This window comes from Eretmochelys imbricata, chromosome 9 (genome assembly GCF_965152235.1).
Source record: "Eretmochelys imbricata isolate rEreImb1 chromosome 9, rEreImb1.hap1, whole genome shotgun sequence".
Classification (NCBI taxonomy): domain Eukaryota; kingdom Metazoa; phylum Chordata; order Testudines; family Cheloniidae; genus Eretmochelys; species Eretmochelys imbricata.
Genome location: NC_135580.1, coordinates 102,936,441 through 102,959,756, shown reverse-complemented (window position 1 = coordinate 102,959,756; position 23,316 = coordinate 102,936,441). Strand labels below are relative to the sequence as shown.

Below are 23,316 nucleotides of genomic sequence, written 5' to 3'. Positions count from 1 at the left end.
CCCTCTGCTCAATACCACAGGATTGGACAACTTGGGACATCAGGCAGTGTACCCATAACAAACCATCTGCATTGCCATGGTGGCTTCCAGCCTGTTGTTGTATGGTGAATTGGAAAGGTTGTACGGACAGAAACCTTCTCTTTATTTCGCTGCATCCACTGGAGGGGTTCATGGTCGATCACACGGGTAAACAGTCGTCCCAGCAGGTAATGTAGTGTTTCCATGGCCCATTTCACAGCAAGGCACTCTCTCTCAACCACGGCATACTTCTGCTCTCTTGTGAGGAGTTTCCTACTGAGGTAGAGCATTGGGTGTTCTTAGTCTCCAACCATCTGTGATAGGACAACTCCCAATCCTACTTCAGATATATCTGTTTGTAAAATGAATTCTTTGTTGAAGTCTGAGGCTATACGCACAGGGTTACTGCAGAGGGCTCTCCGTAGATCCATGAATGCATTCTCCACAGTGTCAGTCCACTTCACCATGTCCGGACCCCTAGCATTTTATCAGGTCTGTCAGAGGACTCACTCTTGTAGCGAAATGGGGAATAAATTGCCGGTAGTACCCCACCACCCCAAGGAATGCCCAGACTTGCTTTTTCCCCCGATTTGGCCGGGGTCAATTTGTTTGTTCCAGTTTGTTCAGCTGGGGCTTGACCATGCCCCTTCCTACAATGTAGCCAAGGTATTTAGCCTCAGCTAGCCCTATAGCACACTTGGCTGGATTGGCTGTAAGGCCAGCCCGTCTTAGTGTGTCCAGAACCGCAAGTGGATCTCCCAGTCGGGGGTATAGATAAGTACATCATCCAGGTATGCAGCTACATAACTGGTATGGGGCTGCAGGAGCTTATCCATAAGACGCTGGAAGGTGGCAGGTGCCCCATGCAGTCCAAAAGGAAGAACAGTATATTGAAACAGACCCTCTGGTGTTGAGAATGCAGTCTTTTCTTTTGCATCTTTGGCAAGGGGAATCTGCCAGTATCCCTTTGTTAAATCAAGGGTGGTCAAAAAATCAGGCATTGTCCAGGCGGACAACTAACTCTTCAATACGGGGTATACATCAAATTTGGCTCTCTCATTCAGCCGGCGAAAGTCATTACAAAACCTAGTGGTGCTATCGGGTTTGGGCACCAACACAATCAGGCTCGACCATTGACTGTGGGACTCTATGACTCCCAGTTCCAATATCCTTTTTGCCTCCGCCTTTATCTCCTCCCTTTTTGCCATGGGGACCCGGTAGGGCCTTAAAGTTACCTTTGCCCCAGGATCTGTGACAATGTGGTGATATGTTTCGGTGGTCCGGCCTGGTTTGGTTAAAAACACGTCCTGGTACCAGTTGATCATCTCAGTTACCTCCTTATTCTGGTTCAGTGTCAGATCAGTGGATATTCTGATCTGCTCATGTAGGTTATTTCCCTGGATCAGGGCCTCTTGGGCCACTACATATGCCTCTCGCTGGTGCCACTGTTTCAAGAGATTAATGTGATACATCTGTCCTTGTTTTCGGCGTCCTGGCTGCCACACCTTGTAGGTTACTTCCCCCACAGGTTCAACCACCTCATAGGCCCCCTGCCATTGGGCCAGAAACTTGCTTTCTGCCGTGGGTACCAACACCATCACCCGATCCCCTGGTTGGAACTGTTGGACTTTTGCCTGGTGATTGTAATGGATTCGCTGGGCCTCCTGCGCCTTTTCCAAATGTTTCCATACAATAGGGGTGACCTGGGCTATCCGGTCTTGCATCTGCAACACATGGTCAATTATATTTCTCCCCTCATTGGGTTCCTCTTCCCAGATTTCTTTTGCGATATCTAGTATGCCATGGGGGTGGCACCCGTACAATAACTGAAAGGGGGAAAACCCAGTTGAAGCCTGAGGTACCTCCCAGATGGCAAACATAAGGTAAGGTAGTAAGGTGTCCCAATCCTTCCCATCCCAACTTACCACCTTCCTTATCATAGCCTTGAGGGGTCAGTTAAACCTTTCTACCAGCCCATCGGTCTGTGGATGATAGACCGAAGTCCTCAGGGTATGTATATGGAGTAGTGTACAGAGATCCCTCATTAGCTTCGACATAAATGGGGTTCCTTGGTCTGTTAATATCTTCTTTGGTAGCCCCACTCAGGCAGAGATCCCCACCAGCTCTTTAGCTATCGTTTTAGAAGCTGTGTTCCACAGGGGGACAGCTTCTGGGTAGCAAGTGGCATAGTCCAAAACAACATGTTTGTATTGGTGGCCCTGCGCCGTCTTCTCCAGGGGTCCCACCAGGTCCATGGCTATTCGCTCGAAGGGGACCTCTATGATAGGAAGGGGTGCTAAAGGTGCCCTCAAGTGGGACGGGGACTGTGCAGCTGACACTCTAGGCAGGATGCACAGTACCTCCATACTTCATGTACTCCAGGCCAGAAGAACCATCATAGGACCCGTGCCAGGGTCTTCTCTACCCCCAAATGCCCCCCAAAAAGATGACTATGGGCAAGACTTAATACAGCATTCTGATGTTTTTGAGGTACTAGGATCTGCTGCACCTTCTGTCCCTGTACTGGTGCAACCCGTTATAAGAGATCCTTCTTCATTATGAAGCAGGGTCATTGTCCCTGGGTTTTCCATTCCATGGGAACCCCATCTATTTCGGTCACCTCCTTCCTAATGTTGTCGTACCTTGGGTCTTCAGCCTGGTCCTGTCCAAAATTTCCTCTCCTGCGGCTAATCTGCCCGAGTTCTAGGGGACCAGTCTCTGTTCAGAGGCATTAGAGTGGGGTCAGACTCGGGTGCTTCTCCCTCCTGGGTGGCCTCCTGTTCAGCTGCTTGGGTCCGCCTACCTATGAGAGCGACCCTCTGGCTTTGGGTCAGTATTCAGGTTCCCAGAGCCCTAGCTGCCCTTCTTTCCCTTTTCGTCTTTCTACCCAGTCTGGGAGGGGAGAACAAATCTGGGGATATTTCAGAGAAGATTGGGGGTTGACAGTCTACTATGGACACCTCACTAATTTCAGGGTCCCCCTCTCTCTCCAATCCCTCTACTGGGAGTCAGTCTCCAAACGCAGGGAAGTCCCTTCCTATGAGCACTGGGTATGAGAGTTTAGGAACTACATCTCCTACCACCTCAGAAGTGTTTCCCTGGATTTCAATTTTTACTGGGATGGTGGGGTAGTAACTAACTGTCCCATGGACGCATGTTATCCCCGTACATTTAGCCTACAGCAGCTGACTACGCTTCACGAGCTTCCCTGAGATAAGCAGGATAGCACTGCCTGAATCAACCAGTGCCGTGGTCTCTACCCCATTTAGCTTCACTGGTCTGGTGTACATATGTGGTGTTAGTGAGACCCCCACAAGGTGGATTAGGGAGCATGGGTCTGTCCAGTTCCCCAGGTTACACTGCATAGGCTCCTTGGCATTGGGACACTGTGCAGCTATGTGTCCCCACTCCCCGCAGGCATAACATCTGTATGGAGCCCTAGGCATTCCCTGGTCTCTTGGTTTGGGCCTTCTAACGTCACGATCCTCTTCTCCCTCAGTGCTCCTCTTTGTGGCTTCTGGTGGGCCTTCAGGCCCCCCCCCCCTTTTTTTCCCCACCTGTGCTCTCCTGGTGGCCCAGACACCCAAGCTCTAGGGCTTGGTGCTGCCAATTTAACCCGGGGTGCCTCTTCCTTAATTGGTCAGGTCTGCTCCCTTGCCATCCTTTGCCTCTCTACCAGTGCAACAACCTCGTCATAGGTCGAGGGTTCGTTCTGGCTTACCCAGGCGCAAAGGTCTGGAGGTAGTCCCCTCATGTATTGGTCGATGACCAGAACCTCTAGTATCTCTTCTGGACTCCAGGACTCAGTTCGCAACCACTTTTGTGTGAGATGGATGAGGTCATACAATTGGGACCATGGGGTTTTGTTTTCCTGGTACCTCCACTCGTGATACCGCTGGGCCTGCACTGCGGTCATTACTCCAGATCTGGCCAGGATCTCTGCTTTCAGCTGGGGATAGTCTGCTGCAGCTTCTTCAGGCAGATCATAGTAGGCCTTCTGGGTCTCCCCACATAGGAATGGGGCGAGGATGCCAGACCACTGATCTCAAGGCCAGGCCTCCACTAGGACTGTCCTCTCAAAGGCCAGGAGATATGCCTCTATGTCATCCTCCCTCATCATTTTCTGCAGGCAATTGCTGGCCCATATGATCCGCATCCCATCATGGCCATGGATCATCTCCATAAGGGCCTTCACTTAACTTACCAGTTCCCGCAATACAGTACGGTCTTGAGGGGCCTGATCCATCAACAGGTGATTGGTCTCCTGCTGCAGCCGCACTGCCTCCTGTTGGGCGGCTGCCTGGACACAGGTAGCCTCCTGCTAGGTGGCCGTGGCTTGAATCAGTGCCCGCACTATGTCTTCCATTGTGGTGGGGGGAAAAAAAACCAAAACAAAAAAAAACCCACCCGCTCCCTTCCCCCCCCATACCCTCCTTCTTCCGCTGTGCTGTGCGCACCAGATCCCACCACTGATACCAGTTGTGACAAAGTTTCTCCTCTGCCTTGCTGGGTCCTGCATTTATGGGCTGATTTGCTTGCCTCATAGGTTCACAGCAGCCCTCAGTCTGGCCATTTTCATGGCTCAAATCTGCCTCTCTCTCAGTTAGCCTCATCACTGGCCAGCATGGGGAAAAGGAAGAAGAACAATCCCCGCAGTCTCTGCTGATCCACCTAGTGGATCAGGGAACAGGCCAGAGACCTTCCCCTCTGGTGGAACCCACAGTCCAGGTCAACTCCTCCGGCATCAAATAGGCAGTTGGGAGGATGGCGGGAACCTGGGCCCTGTGGATTGCAGCGGTCTACAGTGGCTCCTGGAACAGCTGCATGACATCTACAGCTCCCTGGGCTACTTCCCCATGGCCACCTCCCAACATCTTTATCCTCACCACAAGACCTTCCTCCTGATGTCTGATAATGCTTCTACTTCTCAGTCTTCCAGTAGTAAGCCATCTCACTCTCAGCTTCTTGCACATCTTGCTCCCAGCTCCTCGCACGCACCACAAACTGAAGTGAGCTCCTTTTTAAACCCAGGTGCCCTGATTAGCTTGCCTGTCTTAATTGATTCTGGCAGCTTCTAATCAGCCTGCCTTAATTTTTCCAGAAAGTTCCTGATTGTTCTGGAACCTTTCCTGTTACCTTACCCAGGGAAAAGGGACCTACTTAACCTGGGGCTAATATATCTGCCTTCTATCGCTCTCCTATAGCCATCTGGCCTGACCTGGTCACAAAATACAGAGCAGCATGACTTTGTACAGGTGGTGAGGGAAATATGGTGAAATAAACCACGAAGTGTTTGATCAGAATAAGGTCTCTAAGCAGGCTATTGCTTGAAAAGAGACAGAAGCAGGACCATACCCTGTCATATCATCCCAGGATTGCATTAGCTCTTTTGGGCACAGTGTCACACAGGGAGCTCAAGTTCAGCTGATTATTCCCCCCTCCATCCCCAAATCTTTATCAGGGTCACTACTTCCCATGACAGAGTCCCCTATATGGAAGTATGGCCAACATTACGTCTTCCTAGATGTATACATTTACCCATATTAAAAACACATTGTTTGCTTGTGCACTTTACCAAGCAATCCAGATTGCTCTGAATCTCAGTAACCTGTCCTCTTCATTATTTATCACTCCCCTTATTTCTGTCATCTGCAAACTTTATTAGTCATGATTTTGTGTTTTCTTCTGAGTTTTTGATAAAGGTGTTAAACAGTTTAGGTCCAAGAAACAATCCGTGTCACTCCACCTGAAACACACCCACTCAGTGATGATTCCCCATTTACAATTGAGCATCAGCTCTACAACTTGGTATTTCCTTGGGAACATGTGAAATTTTACTCTGCTTGTTGCAGTATTGTCTTGAGGATGCTCCCATTCTGACCTAATTACACATTTTATGGAATCATTAATATGGAGAATCTGCTCTTTCTTGCTACTGTATGGGAATTTTCTGGTGTCTCCCCCGTCCCCACAGGCTGTTACAGGTCACCTAACAGAGTAATTTCACCCCACTGTTGAAATATTCTTTGGGGGGAGAGAGGGAAACAACACCTCTGACTCCACTAAAGACAAGAGTTCAACTCTCAGGAAAAATGAACCTGAGTGCTTCCAGCGCTTTCTCGACTTTCCTCATACTTTTTATACTTCCTGGATTTTGGAAAGTCTCTATCAGAGGAAAAATACAAAAGTGTGGAAAACTTAAAGGGAAAAAAAAAGGTTGTGACTTCTTGTCCACTTTCTGATGGGCCTTTTTACTTGCCCCTTTTATATGTAGTTAATGGTAGAGAGTTTCTGGGGCCACCCTGACCAAGATTATGGCTGTTCTGAGTAATCTTTCAGGTGAAGAGCAACTCCCACTTCCTATGTCATAGCTCACACTTTAGAAGCAAGGGTCTCATATATATGTCAGGGTTCCCAAAGTACTGGACATTATAAAGGATAGGGAGAATCTTTAACTTTCCAATTACTGTGCTCTGGGTTATCTTAGAATATCAGGGTTGGAAGGGACCTCAGGAGGTCATCTAGTCCAATCCCCTGCTCAAAGCAGGACCAATCCCCAATTAAATCATCCCAGCCAGGGCTTTGTCAAGCCTGACCTTAAAAACTTCCAAGGAAGGAGATTCCACCACCTCCCTAGGTAATGCATTCCAGTGTTTCACCACCCTCCTAGTGGAAAAAGTTTTTCCTAATATCCAACCTAAACTTCCCCCACTGCAACTTGAGACCATTATTCCTTGTCCTGTCATCTGCTACCACTGAGAATAGTCTAGATCCATCCTCTTTGGAACCCCCTTTCAGGTAGTTGAAAGCAGCTATCAAATCCCCCCTCATTCTTCTCTTCCGCACACTAAACAATCCCAGTTCCCTCAGCCTCTCCTTGTAAGTCATGCATTCCAGTCCCCCTAATCATCTTTGTTGCCCTCTGCTGGACTCTCTCCAATTTTTCCACATCCTTCTTGTAGTGTGGGGCCCAAAACTGGACACAGTACTCCAGATGAGGCCTCACCAATGTCGAATAGAGGGGAACAATCACGTCCCTCGATCTGCTGGCAATGCCCCTACTTATACAACCCAAAATGCCATTGGCCTTCTTGGCAACAAGGGCACACTGTTGACTCAGATCCAGCTTCTCGTCCACTGTAACCCCTAGGTCCTTTTCTGCAGAACTGCTGCCTAGCCATTCGGTCCCTAGTCTGTAGTGGTGCATTGGATTCTTCCATCCTAAGTGCAGGACTCTGCACTTGTCCTTGTTGAACGTCATCAGATTTCTTTTGGCCCAATCCTCGAATTTGTCTAGGTCCTTCTGTATCCTATCCCTACCCTCCCGCGTATGTACCACTCTTCCCAGTTTAGTGTCGTCTGCAAACTTGCTGAAGGTACAATCCACACCATCCTCCAGATCATTTATGAAGATATTGAACAAAACCGGCCCCAGGACTGACCCTTGGGGCACTCCACTTGATACCGGCTGCCAACTAGACATGAAGCCATTGATCACTACCCGTTGAGCCCGACAATCCAGCCAACTTTCTACCCACCTTATAGTGCATTCATCCAGCCCATACTACTTTAACTTGCTGACAAGAATACTGTGGGAAACAGTGTCAAAAGCTTTGCTAAAGTCAAGGAACAACACATCCACTGCTTTCCCTTCATCCACAGAAGGAGTTATCTGGTCATAGAAGGCAACTAGATTAGTCAGGCATGACTTGCCCTTGGTGAATCCATGCTGACTGTTCCTGATCACTTTCCTCTCCTTTAAGTGCTTCAGAATTGATTCCTTGAGGACCTGCTCCATGATTTTTCTGGGGACTGAGGTGAGGCTGACTGGCCTGTAGTTCCCAGGATCCTCCTCCTCTTTTTTAAAGATGAGCACTACATTAGCCTTCTTCCAGTCTTACTATCACTGTGTGGAGATTTACCTTATTTGTTCTTGTTGGCTCTTTTGTTTAGTAGCTAGAGTTACTACTGCTCCTGGGCTCTGCCCTTGCAACAATGCTCTTGTTGCCTACCTTTTTAAACATAGTGGGGTTTGGCTTTGAACAGAAATAACATGCAGTTAAAGTTGTTTGAGGACCTTGCCTGGCAAAATTTGGCAGTCCTCATTAAAGTCCCTTCAAACAATTTGAGCAGGGCCCCAGGCAGCCTTGGATACCTGTGAGCAGAAGAGGGGGGCTTAGTGGAAGTAGTCCCTGGCACTCAGTACAATGATATTTGTCCTACAAAGCCATCATTTTGATCAGCTCCCCTCAGTGCTCTTCCTGTGCTTCGAGAGCACAATCAGCTGTAGGAAGGAGAAGCAATGGGTAAAAAAAGGAGAGACTGAAAGGGTTTCTGTGACTGGATGCACCCCTGTACTCACACCCTACATATCACTTTAATAATCTTTGTACAAAATATACCCTGTGAGGTATCAATTGAGAACTAATAACTTGGTGGTCACTAATAGTGAAATATGAATAGCAACATATGTAAGGTTATGAATTTCCACCGTATGATGTTGGTAGCACATGTTCAAACACACACAGCCCCTTTACAAGCATTGAGGGGCAAGAATGATTTTGTAACTAAAGCAGAGGACTAGGAATCAGGACTCCTAGGACCCATCTCCAGTTCTGCCACAGATTTCCTGGGTGACCTCAGACAAGTCACGTAAATTCTCTGTACATCTATTCCCCATCCATAAAATGGAGTTCAGTCTTCACTGTCTCGCAGGGATGCTGCAAGGCTTAATTCATTCACTTTTTAAAGCGCTGAAATCCTCAGACAGAAGGCTCTAGAAAAGGGACCCAATATCAATTATAGGTGGAACATATACAATTAAAGTTTCTCCAAGCATTTCCATTTTATATGCTCACATTCATAAGTTTACAATTTTGTCAATTATTTTGACTAACATTTGTTGTCAGTCCAAAAGCAGTTTTAAAGAAAAGTTTGAATAGAAACGGTTCAGTTTTTGAAGGGGTGGCTGTTCAGGGAAAATACAAATTTTCTGCTAGAAAAAGGTTAGATCTATCTGAACATCACTAGCACTTCAGTGGGAGGCAGAAGAAACCTAAAGTTTATAGCAGGGACATAACTGTTCAGTCACAAATGTACCTTTAAGAGGTCTGCTCAAAATCTATTTTGATATGGCCAAGATATAAGGATTTTAAAAATACACCTTTCACACATGTGCAGAGGGCTCTAACAGAATAAAACTAAATCTGTCCATGTTTCATTAGCAATGAGTATTGTGCTTGTAGAAGGGTGGAATACTGTTAAAGCTGGTAAGCTGTTACAGCTGTTCAGTGCTTCTGTCCTCAGAGCTCCAGTGTTTTCAGAACTAATAGAGAGCACAGACTGCTAATTCAGTAGACCTCAATGTAGAAAGGCAACAGGCATGGTTCGGTGACAAAATCACTAGGCCAGATTTATCGCCCTCAAGGCACATTCATAATGACTTGCTCAACTACATTAACATGAGTGCCCCATGGCAAGGAGTGGCTCAGTCAGCAGCAGGAGTCTCTGCTGTCCCCTCAGCCACACCATAAACCTTTGTGAGATACCCCAACATTTAGAAAAACAACTGAAATAAACCACCTTATGTGTTTCATGACATCTGTTTGTTACCTCCCATTATCCCCAATATCTCAGACAAAAGATCCCTATTCAGTGTTCTGTCAAACCATCTTATACTAGATTGGGGTGTAGCTATACTAGCCTTCTAAAATATATTTACATAAATATCTAGTGCCTTGTACACTAATAACTTTGCCAAGTTCACATACCGAACAGTGAATTTGTAAGCATCTATTTTAATACATGGCCTGGCTTTGGTTCATAACCTCTGGTTCAGGCTTTGCACCAGGCCCAGTGCTCCAAGCGCTCTCTGCTATATATAAACTGAGTAGAAGGTATTACTGGAGAGACAGTCTCTCAGTATTCCATTAGATTTGTGCATCTATATAGATAAGATTCCAGGAATGTCACTGTGGGTCACTCTGAAACCTATTATGTCTGTAGAGTCAGCATGAAGCAATGGAATCAACTACAAGTATGTTCAAAATATCACCAGGGTGAATTATTATTAGGTTTCACCATCTGTGACCATCCAGTTTAAGTTCTCAATTTTCACTTTACAAATTACACCTGTGCTGTATACAGCTACAGTAAGACATATTTATGATATACCAAGAGTCATAAGACCATTGTTACCTCTGATATCATAACCAACCACCACCCTTACTCTACAGCTAATTTGCATAAAACTATCTCACTGGATTTATGAGGGCAATTGCACAGATGGCTTGATCACTTGGCCCAACTGCCAGCACAACCCCAGATACAAACCACCACCAACACAATTAGTATGCACAATAAACCCAAACACATAGCCAGCCCCTCATGGCAACACACACCCTTCATTCATCATCAAAAAAAAAATAAAAATCAGCACACACCCCCCACTCAGTCTTACCATAAACTTAAGTGACACACAAATTTGAATTCTCAGTCATTTTTAATTTACAAATTACACTTGTGAAACAACCCAGCTTTTCAGCTGCTAGTATAAGTAAGAAAACTGAGTTTTATTTCATTTTTTAAAAAGGTACAGGCTTTTAAAGTATGGTCTGAATGTGTTGAAGTAGCCAGGGCTCCAAAAGAATGCTGGTTTCATTGTATTGTGTGCCCAGATTGTACAGGAAAGTGCATTTAACTTGTGGCTAGCAAATAATTGCATGTCATTGTTTTAGAGTTTTTTTTTAAAAAAGCAAACGTGGGACATTCCATCCCAAAAACTACATCAAAGGAACATTACTATTGCAAAATAAAGCATGCCAAAGGCTGGAAATGCCAAATTTAATGTTGTCTGCATAATCTTAATACTGCCCTCTTATGCCCTTATGATGCAACTTTTAATTATATGAACACCTATTTTCCTCTACATGACCCAGTGTGCAGATTAGACATTGAAAGAGACAAGCCCCAGACAACTGCCGCCTTCATAACAGATTTTTGTTAGTGGCACAAGAAAGAGTTGTGGAATTCATGCTTTACAGACTCAGCTTAGCCTGGGACAGATAACGTGTTGTTAAAGAGACAGGGACCTACAGACTCCACCTCATTCAGTCCAAGGGTTGCACGGCAAGCAATGCATTAAGAATATGGCCCACACACTGAACAATGAGGATACTATAAATATTAAAAAGCTGCCTTATTCATGAAGCATATCTAATCTCTTCACTGAATGAGGCAGCCTTTTAGGAAAACTACTATGTGATCATGTAATCTGAGCCCATCATAATGCATATGCACCAGGGGTGGAGTTGAAGTTGTTCAGGCACCTTAACTTTGGCTTTCTACACCATTAGAGATTCCATTTGCAACTTAATAATCTTTTAATATAGCAGGGGTGGGGAGGTGTTAATGGAATGTTTTACACTTTCTGTACATCTTCCAATGGGGGGAGGGGCGGGGAAGAGAGAGAGAATAGGGACAAAACCAAAGGGTTTACCAATATAAATTATATGCCATTCTCTGTTTCCAGTATCTTCAATTCCCTACTTACTGATATTTAAGTGCAGAAATCACTTATTGCGGGGGAGGGGGTGAGTTGCTGAATTCTCATTAGATTTGTTTTTTCATAACTATTAATCCTGTCTTGTTAGCGATGCTTCACTTAGCCCTCACTAAACCACGGAGACCACTTTAATGTATGCAACCAGACTGCTGACAACCTCAAGGTAAGACACTTGTTCACCTCTACAGACAGACAAGATTCAGCACTGAAACGAGTTATACTTGATCTCTGAAGGTATACATGCACCTCTCTTCATATCACAGCAAAAGCTCTGCCAAAATGCTCTGCCAAGATGCTCCAACTAATTCTTCCACCATTCAATAAAGTTATACCTAACTGTGAATGCAGCTGTAGAGCATGCAGATGCATGCTGGAATTCAAAACTATGCCATTGTTCATGTTTCACATTCTTAATCCTTCCTCATATCTACCTATAGCAGATTCATAGGTTTTAGGATCAGAGAGTAAACTTCCCACAAAATCTTCCCCATGGAAGGTGATTATAGTTAGTTTACAATGTAAGTTGGCTCCAGGACAGGACTGCAGCAAAGGGTGGTAACATGGCTCCAGCAATAATTGAAGCATGGTCAATACTGTCCATTAATTAAAGCACAAACACTGGTTAGTGCGCCCACATGCTCTCAGACAGCACCTCCCCAGAGCAGAGGGTGACTGTGAAAGTGGGATAGCCTCTCCCTCTCCCCCAAGAGAGGACAAAAATTGGCTCATCAGTGCACCCTGCCAATCCATCTCAGAGTTAAAAAGAAGGCTGTCAGGCCCCTTTGAGCCAAAACAGGATACTAAAACTTGTGTGTGTGTTGAGGGGAGAGGGACAGCTCAAAAGAGTGCCACTGATCTAGGTGCTTATACATCATCCCTCACTGTAGGATTTGTGCTGGAAATGGCCTAACCTGATGATTACTTTAGATAAGCTATTACCAGCAGGACAGTGGGGTGGGAGGAGGTATTGTTTCATATTCTCTGTGTATATATAAAGTCTGCTGCAGTTTCCACGGTATGCATCTGATGAAGTGAGCTGTAGCTCATGAAAGCTCATGCTCAAATAAATTGGTTAGTCTCTAAGGTGCCACAAGTACTCCTTTTCTTTTTGTAGTATCAGAGCACCTCAAAAACAATTAATTTATCCTCATAGAGGTGTTGTAAGGAAGAGGTGAGGAAGTTTTATCATTTTAAAATGGGGAAAACTGGCATTCCACTTTAAATCAATCACACTGTGGATATTAATTTTAAAGCAACTACAGAATTCAGTTTTTAATAGAGATCATGCTGCAACCCTAACTATTGCGCAGTTAGTGCTGCCCATAATATAGGCTGTTCTTCTCCCCAAATGAGGCCTCACACTTCCTCTTGGCTAATACATTTAGGATATCCAATAATGTATTCATGGATTGGTTTGTGATGTTCTTGTTGATTCCCCTCCTTGAGGCATTAAGTTTGGGATATCTGTTCTGCTGTTGCTGCAGTAAGTAGCTTAGACGGAGAATGACAAACCTCTGAGGAGAAAATGACAGCCTGCCAGCGCCACCAACTGTAAATATTTCCCCTGGATCAGGGCTTGAAAATTTCACTTGCTAGTGACAAACGGAAGCTTTCTACTTTAACTATGGGAGGCCCAAGCCATTGTTTTCTACAAAATATACAATTTTACATAAGAAAGAGATAGGTTTTGAGGTTATAAAGATCACATGTGTCTTATCTTCATGTTACATTGTCAGAAGACTCAGGAAGGCAGACAGCACCAGGACCACAACTGCAGCCCACCACTTTACCAAGCAGCAGCATTAGTGGTGTGATATACTCTGCATAACTCTGATCAGCTTCAGAGTGCTATTCAAAATTCTGCAGAGCACAGTAAGACTCTGGCTGCTTGCTAGGAAAGCTATGGACATCTGCAGGCACAACAGATACTCCCTGAGAGAAGCCAAAGTGTAAATGGGGCAGAGGTGACTGCAAATCAAAACAATCTTCTCATGCCACTCCCAGCTGCCAAGACCTCAAAAATGGGTAGCTCTGTGAAGCCTCTCTACTCAAGAGATAGCCAGGAAAGGTGAAGACTAGAGAATCCTCACCACACACAATAAGAGGAGCATCTTAAGGGAGGCATTTGGAGAACATCTGCCTTACAAAAAAAATCAAAGAAGTTTCATGGGGAAGGGCAGTGGGGAAAGAGAAACATCTGTGAAGAAACATCTTATATAAAGATAACAAACCAAATGAGGGTGAGCTCCTTAGTGGAGAGGCACTGAGCACAAAGCACGAAAAGACAGAAGGGGACCAGTAGAGACGGCCAGTTCTTTAAGGTGGGCAGTTCCTTGAAAGTGAGGAAAAGAAACGCTAAATTGGCAAGGAAATTAACTCAGGCATTCGGAGAGAGGGAGGAACGAAACACACTATCCAAAATAAAACGGTGCCGCACACAAGGCCTCCTGCTTCGCGCGGGAAGGCAAGAACCGCGGAGGGTGTTCTGGGCAGCGACGCGATGCTTTGGGGAGCCGCTTCACCTGGGTCCCCTCACGGAGAAGGCGGCAGCAGGCCAGGCCCAGGCCCGACGGGAATCGCCACGAGCCTGCCCCGGGCCCGCCCTGAGGCGACGGCTCTAGCCCGGTACTCAGGACAGCCGGCCTCGGGCTCAGCCCCCGTCGGGAGGCCCGGCCCTGCGCTCAGGGCGCGGGGAGAGGCCCGGGGGCCGTGAGGTGCCCAAGATGGACGCAGCGCACCAGCTTCCCGCCGCGGCCTTGCCCCTGCCGGGGCCCCGCGCAGCCTCCCCCGGCGGGGCTCCGGGACAGAGGGCCAGGCTGCGGCCAGGGCGCCCCGGGGAGCTGGCTCCGCGCTCACCTCGCGTCGGCCGGTGGAGGCCGCAGTCGCCGCAGGCTCCTCTGCCGAGCGGGCCCTCAGCGGGAACGACCGGTACGAGAAGAGCAACCTCCAGGGACCCGCCCCGGGACTCGCCCCGCGCGTGCGCGCCCCTCGGCCCCCACACTGCGCATGTGCGCCTACGAGCGCGGTGTCCTCTGGGAGATATAGTCCCTCAGGGCGAGCTAGCTCCTCCCTCGAGCGAGGCTGGGGTCGCCATGACTCCGCCCCAACCGTCCTGGGGGCCGCAAATCGGGGCAGGCTTTGCGACCCTGGGCGCGCTGGGCACCCACAGGCGCCGCGCCTGCTCTCCCGGGCCCAGCGTTCTCCGGGGCAGCGCGATGGCTCCCCAGGGCAGACCAGGTCCATGCAGCCTGCCCTCCCGCCCTGTGCGCTCGGCGCTGCACGCAGGGGAAGCCGGCCCAGAGGGGACATGTGACCAGAGCGGCCAGGCTGGGTCAGAGCAATGTCCGTCCTGCCTTCCGCCCGTGGCCAGTGCCAGATGCTTCCGCAGGCGTGACCAGACCAGCGATCCAGCCCTGTCCTTGCCCTGCCTTGTGCTTTCTGCAGTTCAAATGCGTCTTTCTGAGCTGGGGCAACCAGCACTGCCCGCAGTATTCCAAGGGTGGGTGCACATGGATCTCTACGGACGTATTATGATATTTTCAGTCTTGCCTAGCCCTTTCCTGATGGTGCCTACGTTGTTCGCTTTTTTGGCTGCCACTGCACATTAAGCAGATGTTTTCAGAGAACTGGCCCCAGTGACTCCAAGATCTTTTTATTTAGTTGTAACAGCTAATTTAGACCCATCATTTTATATGTATAGTTAGATCTATAGTTGTTTTTTTGCACCTATAAACATTGATTTTCATCTGCCATTTTGTTGCTCAGTCACCCAGTTTAGTGAGATCTCTTTGTAGTCAGCTTTGGACTTAACTCTCTTGGACCTAGAATCCAACGTGTTAAGGGACGTGACTTGTATCTGGGTGGAGAACTTCACTTATTTATTATTTCTTAACCACGAGTGTGCTTTGTGTTGTGCATATTGCAAGTATAAAGACACCCCATGATCCAGAAAAGCTTACAGTCAAAAAGAGAAGGCAAGAGGCACTGCAGGACCCATAGGAAGATGTTCAGTACTTAGCTAGCTCCCAGTGACCACATATTTTTTACAAAAGCCAGAAGTAATTTGGGCCCAAACTTTAAAGTTTTTTCTTTAAAAAATTCTTTATTTTTTTTAAGAAAACATAATTCTGTGTTAAACTACTGCAAGAAATGAAACAATGCAGAAGATGTTTAAACTCAAACCAAGGGGTGAGGGATGGGTGAGGGAGCGTAGGTAGATGAGGAAACAAAATGAACAGCATTTAACATAAAAGCATACGTCCCATCTCATAGGTTTTTGGAATTGACAGGCTGGTTCAGCCCCAAGGTCCAGGTGTCCTGTCTCCAATTGTTGCCTATGGCATGTCTTATACAGGTAAGATTAGATCAGTGGTTCTCAACCCGTAGCCCAATCAGCACACAGCTCCAGCCCATGTGACATCCTCAGGGCCATACAGGTAGTGTATATATTGTGTGAATGCAGCTCACAACGGTAAATAGGTTGAGAACCACTGGCCTAGATGATCACAATGGTCCCCTCTGCCTTGGGAATTTATGAAAAGTGAGAGGACAAGATTAAAGTCAAACAGAAGGAAAAGGGCTAGAGTGTTAAAAAAAGAAGAAGAAGAGTGACAATCCAAGAAGATAGCAGCACATTCAGTTACCAGAGGGCCATTGAACATGAGACAGAATAACTATCTCAGCAAGCTCAGAGGTTCAGGCAGGCTGTCTTGTCCTCTAGGGAAGGTTTATAGTTAGATCATGTTGAACTATTCTCTGTTCACCTCTCTTAGTAGAAATGGTGGTAATTTGGGAAGGGTGTTCCTGGAGTTCAGAGGGGAGATGTGCCAGCAGGCACTTCTTGTTCATGCTCCTGGGCTCATGCCCTCAGCAGGTTATCTGTGTCACTCCAGGTTACTACTAATAAAGTTCTTAGCTCTGTAGCTTTATTGTGCTCCTGGCTGCTCCACACCATGTGAAAGAGCCTGTTTCTCAGGTACCTTGTTTGACTCTACTTGGCCCTGGCCCCATTGTACTGAGGGGCCTTGTGGTGTGCAGGGCTAGGTCTGTGAGACTGAGCAATGTGCTAATCACTAAAGCCTTGAAGAAAAGGATCAAAGCCAGCACCAGTTGGAAGGGAGCCCTTCCCTGGAGGGGTGCCTGGATACAAGGCAAGCCGGGCTGAGCCAGGGAAGCCAAAGAAGCATACTTGGTGCAGAGTACGTGTTGCAGGGAGGTGCCGTAAAGAGGGAAACCAGGAATCCAAAGAATCCTTAGCCACAGTGACCCAAAAAGCAGAGTCTAACCAGGTCTGGGGAGGCTGAGGATGTACTGGAAGGAGCATGGGACAGCCAGGGGAAGGGGTGGCAGAAGCCCCCAAACATCAGGACCAGTTATACCATCAAAATCCTCCCAAATGAGGATGTTTGTCTGGTGGAGCATCCATCCCCTACTACTCCAAACCCCAGGACCCAGTGCTCCCTATCATCAGAGCTGGAGCTCAGGGCTTGTGCTAAAGTGGCTCAGTGCCTAGACTCAGTTGGGCCATCTTGTCCTTCTGGTTCTACTGAGCGAGACTGCAGCATCTATACTGTAGGGTATGCAGACTGCAGCTTCTGGGAGGGCCTCAGAGCAGGCTGGGAGTTTAATCTCAGATGTGAGCCAAGGTCAGTGGAGCTGGAAGGCATCAATAGAAACAAGGACAGCATTCTGGCTTATGGGGTATGTGCAGGTTGAGCCCCTAGAAATGCAGGCCCCTTTGGAACCACATAAATTAGAAAGACGAGGCCATCTCTGGTGCCTCTCTTCATGGTCCCTTCCAGTTCCTTCCTTCCCTTCCATCCCCTTTCCATAGACTGCTTCCCTGCTTCTTGTCTCTGTTCCTCTTCTCTCTCCAGCTGTAGCTTGAATGCATGCTTGTTTGTCTCAGGCTGAGTTGTGCTTGGGATGCTTCCATGCTCTGGGTCTTCCAGTGAGGTGGCAACTACAGCAACAGGTTTCTTCACAGCTCCATCATGTTGTAGCCATTCCGCTGATGTGCAGCTGCTCGTGTAGTGTCCAGTGTTTTGCTCAGAGTAGGGGTAGACTGCAAGGTGGCTAAAATGCCCATCTACACGAGCACTCCCAATGTCACTCCCAGGGCTGGACCTATTGAGTTCTCTGGCGCTTGCACCCGCCCACATCTGAAGACCCCTCCCCTAGCCCAATGGGAGGGGTCTAAACTAAACCCAGGGCTCCAGTAAAGTCAGGAGACAACAAATGATAAAACTGGACAGGAGTGAGAGTTACAGACTCAAAAGCAGCGAGCCAGAAAGGAACACTGAGCAGAGAACTCCAGACAGCGCCCACTGCTCCTCGAAGGCATCCAGGGAGTCAACGGACACCACCCAGAGGATACAAGATCTAAGGGATGAGCGAAAATAGGCACCACAATTGCAGAGTACCTTCCTGTCCACCCACCTCCGCTTGGTAGGGTGCACAGTCACCTTGGTCAGCACCAGGAGGAGGTTGATGAGGAAGTCTTGCAACTTCATGGGGCCATGGATGGGGTGAGTGTAGATCAGGAGCTGCAGGGAAAAGTGCAGCTAGAACCAGAGGAGAAGGCTCTGGAGAAGCCAGAAAAGGGGCTGCAGCCTTGCACATTCGATGTAAATGTGCACTAGGGTCTCCCTCTCACCACAAACGGGGCAAGTGCTGGGAAGGTGGGTGAACCGTGCCAGGTACACGCCTGTGCTCATGGCTCCATGAAGGAGCTGCCAACCAATATCCCCAGCAGGTCGGGGGACAGTGTGGAATACACACTGTCCCAGCGGGGCTCCTCGTCCTCCATAGGTGGCAGATAGTCCTGCCACTTGGTGTTGGGGTGCGACGTGAGGGTGAGGAAGTGAAGGGTGTGGAGCACAAGTGTGTACAGCTGTTTCCTAGGCACGGTTCAGAAACAAACCAGCTGCAGGTCACACAACTGGCTTGGGTACTGCTGGGGAGGTTGGCCAGGGAAGCTTACAGCACAGGGGCCCAAGGGCAAGGTCTGGAGGGCCACGGGTGAGGGGCAAGTGGGGAGCACCCTCCTGCAGGACCGGCTCAAGAAAGGCCTGAGAGTACGGTTGCCAACCCTCTCGGATTGGCAAGGAGTCTCCTGGAATCAGCCTCGATCTCCGGTGGCTATTGAAAGCAATCTGGGAGATTTTTAATAGACCGCTAAAAGTCCAGTCGGCAGCACAGTGGGGCTAAGGCAGGCTCCCTGCCTGTCCTGGCTCCGCACAGCTCCCGCAAGTGACCAGCATGTCCCTCTGACGACTAGGTGCAGGGTAGACGAGGGGGTCTCTGCGTGTTGCCCCCGCCCCAAATGCCTACTCTGCAGCTCTCATTGGCCGGGTTCCCAACCAATGAGAGCTGTGGGGGCGGTGCCTGCAGGCAGGGGTAGCGCGCAGAGCCACGTGGCCAGCCCTGTGCCTAGGAGCCAGACATGCTGGCCACTTCCGGGAGCTGCCCAAGGTAAGCACCACCCACCTGGAGCCCACACCCCAACCCTGAGCCCCAGCCCTGAGCCCACACCCAAACTCCCTCCCAAAGCTCACACCCCCTCCCTCACCCCAACCCCATGCCCCAGCCCGGTGAAAGTGAGTAAGGGTGGAGGACAGCGAGTGACGGAGGGAGGGGGATGGAGTGAGTAAGAGCGGGGCCTCAAAAAAGGGGCAGGGCAGGGGCATGGCCTCGGGGAAGGGGCGGGGCAAAGGTGTTCGGGTTTGTGCAATTAGACAGTTGGCAATCCTACCTGTGAGGCAGACAGTAAGGCTGCCCTCACCTCCTAGAGTATTCCCCGGGTGGTATGAGGGGGTGGAAAGCCCCGAGCACCGGCCAAGCGCAAGGGGATTCACCCAGTCCCTTTGGTCATAGTCCAGGAAGGCTCCGATCCAGGAGGCACCTGCCAGGACCAACCTCTGGCACACCAAGGAGACGGAGAAAGGGCTCAATGGCTAGCCTGTACAGTTGGCCTGACAGTGGGCAGCCTTGACGCACCCATTGCCCAAATCTGATGGGTTTGGTCAGGGTCCAGTTGAGCTTGGACTGGACTTGGACTCCCAGGGCTAGAGCTTCAATGTGCTTCAAGAACAGGAGGAGGAGATATGAAGAAAAGTGCTGGAAGCCAAGGCCCCTAAGCAATACCACCCAGGTACTGCCTTAGCCACTCTGCAGCACAATCTCATCAGCAACAGCTTTACTGCCAAGCATTCTCCTTCCTCACTCTGCTCACACTTACTCTGCCCCTCAGCCACACTGCTGAGAGAAAGGGGAGGCCACAGCCCACTCACCCTTCTCACCGCAGACAAAGAACGTGTGAAACTGTAGGAGCAACAGCTCTGCGGCCCTGAGCAGGACCTGAGCAACAGGCTCAGGGACTGCCCCAAACTCTTCCCAGCTGGTGATGAAAAGAGCAGTGACTAACAGAAGCATCTCTTACTGAACTGGGAGCTACTGGATGGGTCCCCACTCCCCTTCCCTGCTGGGGAGAACATCCTCATGGCTTCTTCTGCTCTCTGGGGCTAGTCCCTTCCATCCAGACTCTCTTTGCCCCAGCAACTTATCCATTGATGGGGGTCTCTTCAGCACAAAGGGTAGATCTACACTGCTAAACTTTTAGAGCTAGTGCACTAGAGATAGCAGTCCAGGTGTTGCAGTTCTGGCAGAGACCTGTGGTGGCTGCCCAAGCTCAGACCAAGGGGGTTGCATGGACTTGAGACCTGCTGCCCGAGCCACAGCATTCATGCTATTTTTAGCACACTAGTTCCAGACCCACTAATGCAAGGCTGTCTTCTCGGGTTGGGAGGCTTGGTCCCAGCTGCAGTGTGGACACACCCAAAGAGGGAAACCAGAGCAGGGAGCAGCACCTCATGCTGTCTGGGGGAAAGAGGGGAGAAAGAGAGGCAGAGGTGCAACTACAGACTGCTGGCAACTGGGGTCAGGCTCCCATTGGTGACCTGTTACAGTCCCTGCCCTATGCGAACACAGAGCCCAAGGCAGAACTCACTTTGTTGGCGCTGGCCCACCTCTAACGACCAGATGGCCTGTGTCTAAATGTGCTCACCAAACCTAGCTTACCCACTGAAAACAAAGGCGATGGAGGGCAGGGGAGAGGAGGGTTGGAATATGGCAGGATAAAGAAACTGAACGTCATAACTTAACCCCATCCCATGGCAGTGGTCAGTAGCCCCAACACACCCTACCCTCCTGCTGCTGGCAGAGGTGCATTTAATCACAGACTCATAGAAACGTAGGACTGAACAGGACCTCAGAAAGTCATCAATTCCAGCCTCCTTCACTGAGACATGACCAACAAAACCTAGACCATCCCTGACAGGTGTTTGACTGACCTTTTCTTAAAAACCTCCAGTGAGGGGGATTCCACAGCCTCCCTTAGAGTCGTGTTCTGGAGCCTCACTGCCTTATAGTTAGAAAGATTTTCCTCATGTCTAACCTGAATCTCCCTGGCTGCAGATTAAGTCTATTACTTGTCCTACCATCGATGGCCATGGAGAACAATTGAGCACGACCCTCCCTCTGGGAGCCCTCAACGGATCTGAAGACTGTGATCAGGTCTCCTCTGAGCCTTCTTTTCTCAAGACCTAACATGCCCAGGTTTTTAACTTCTCCTCACGGGTCAGGTTTTCTAAACCTTTCATCACTTTTGTTGCTCTCCTCTGGATGCTCCAGTTTATCCACATCTTTTCTAATATGTGGCACCCAGCACTGGACATCGTATTCCAGCTGAGGCCTTAGCCATGCCAAGAAGAGTGAGAAAATACCACCTGTGTCTTACAAATGACACATGTGCCACAGGCAGAGAATAGCAGGGACTGAGGTGCACCCATGCCTCTGCAATGGCAGGGAAATGATTAAGTAATGGTGCGGAGTGTGAGTCAACTGTAAGTGTAGGCAGGACTGAACCATGTTCAGTGCCAGCTCAGAAACTTTGGTTAACTCTTGTTCCAAGTAGGGCTCAGCCATGTTTCTGAACTACTGTTGATTGTAGTTTGGTCCTGTCTACACTTACAGTTAAACCACGATTTGCACTGGCTCAGCTGCACTTGCTGCCTCAACAGCTACATTCCCTGGTGTAGACCAAACTTTTTCCTAGAAGATTTGGAGAACAGGTCTGTGCTTCATGAACATTGGAGACTGCAGGCTGCTTCCTGCCCCATTGTACATATTCCTTTCCCCCTCTACTGCGCAGCCTTCTTAGGCAATGGGAGAGAAGGACCCTAATCCTAACCCTAACCTTTCTTGCCTATGCGTGACTTGCTTTAACAAGGTGTTTCTGTGTCTAGAGCCCCCGTTACTCATCTGCTCTTCAGATGAGTGTTGCAGGGCTGCAGCCCTCACTAATTTCCTGGGGCCCATCCAGACTTAGCTCATGCTTCATGTCTCCCTCTAATGCAGCTTTATGGTGCCCTTTGTTTCAGCTTCTGGCCTGTTTCTTGGGGCTTTTTGTGTTGCTGTTGCCACTGGTGACACACTCTCCAGGTTGAGAGGGCAAGGCAAGTCCAAACATCCACCTCTATTTTTACATCACTCTTTGTGGTGTCTCTGGGTATTCATTTTGAGGAGAGCTGGTTTTTTTCTAGTATCACTGTTCCTGTGTGAGGGATGGGGGATACCTTCTCTTGCTCAGAAGGGCGGGGGGGATCAGGTATTTGACTAGTATAGACTATTCTTTTATGGGCAGGGAGCTCTGCAAGCACGGGAACCAAACTACTGTGGGAATCTCCAGAGACCTTAGTAACAGCAAAGCTCTTAGGCCCAGATTCACAAAGGTGTTTAGACCCTTAAGTTTGGGGTTTAGGCTCCACTGCAACCCAAAAAACTGCCACCAATCTCTGTAGATACCTAAACTCACTCAGCACCTACATTGTCAGGGTAAAAGTTCCTTAAGTGCCTACGTTTCTGCCTCTGGGCATGTGCACTGCTGTCTCACTCTGGGTGTCTAGTCGCCTGCCTCTACCTAAACCCCAGAGCTATCCATGAATCTGGAGAAACGAAGTGTTTACCCACTTAGCTCGGGTTTGAGGGCTGATCCAGCAGGCGTGCCCAGAGGCTGCCAACTAGATTGGGTCCCATTCAAAATGGAGAAGGAGGAGTTGCTGCCACCTACCTTATAACTTGTAGTCATAGATACATCCATTTTGCGATTTGTGCCTCACCTGTCAAAAAAGTCACATCCCAGCACTGGTGGACACTAGACTTGGATACGGGATTCCAGCAGTGGTCAGATCAGTGCCAAATACCTAGGTAAAATAACCTTTCTGCTTGTACTTGAGAGTCCCCTGTTTATGCCTCCAAGATTCTCATTAACCCTTTTGGCCACAGCACTGCACAATAGCCAGCTGATTAGCCACCATGACCCCCCACCCCCACCAATATTTCTTACAGTCACTGCTTCCCATGATAGAGTCCCCCATTGTGTCAGTTTGGTCCTGAGTCTTTGTTCCTAGCTGTCTACATTTACATTTAGCTATGTTGGATGGCTTTCTGAAAGCTCTGCTCTCGGAATTATTTTGGGGCAGTTCCATGTGCTGTGTTAGACAGGAGGTCAGACTAGATTATCACAGTGGTTCCTTCTGGACATGGAATCTATGAATATTAAAATACATATCATTTGCTTGCACCCAGTTTACCAAGTGATGCAGATTACTCTGTATCAGTGACCTCTCCTTTTCGTTATTGACCACCACCCCCAATTTTTGGGTCATCCACAAACT

The 23,316-nt window shown here is 48.6% G+C and overlaps 1 protein-coding gene across 2 annotated transcripts in view; it reads right to left on the bottom strand.

The window, feature by feature from the left end:
- Positions 1–14,550, bottom strand: part of LOC144270100 (rho-related GTP-binding protein RhoG-like) — a 32,600-nt gene extending 18,050 nt beyond the window's left edge. Inside the window, exon 1 of one of the 2 annotated variants that reach the window (XM_077826337.1) lies at positions 14,438–14,550. The gene's annotated coding sequence lies outside the window, so the exon portion shown is untranslated. The remainder of the gene's footprint in view (positions 1–14,437) is intronic. The other variant, XM_077826338.1, reaches the window with a different exon arrangement.
- Between the last annotated feature and the right edge of the window lie 8,766 nt (positions 14,551–23,316).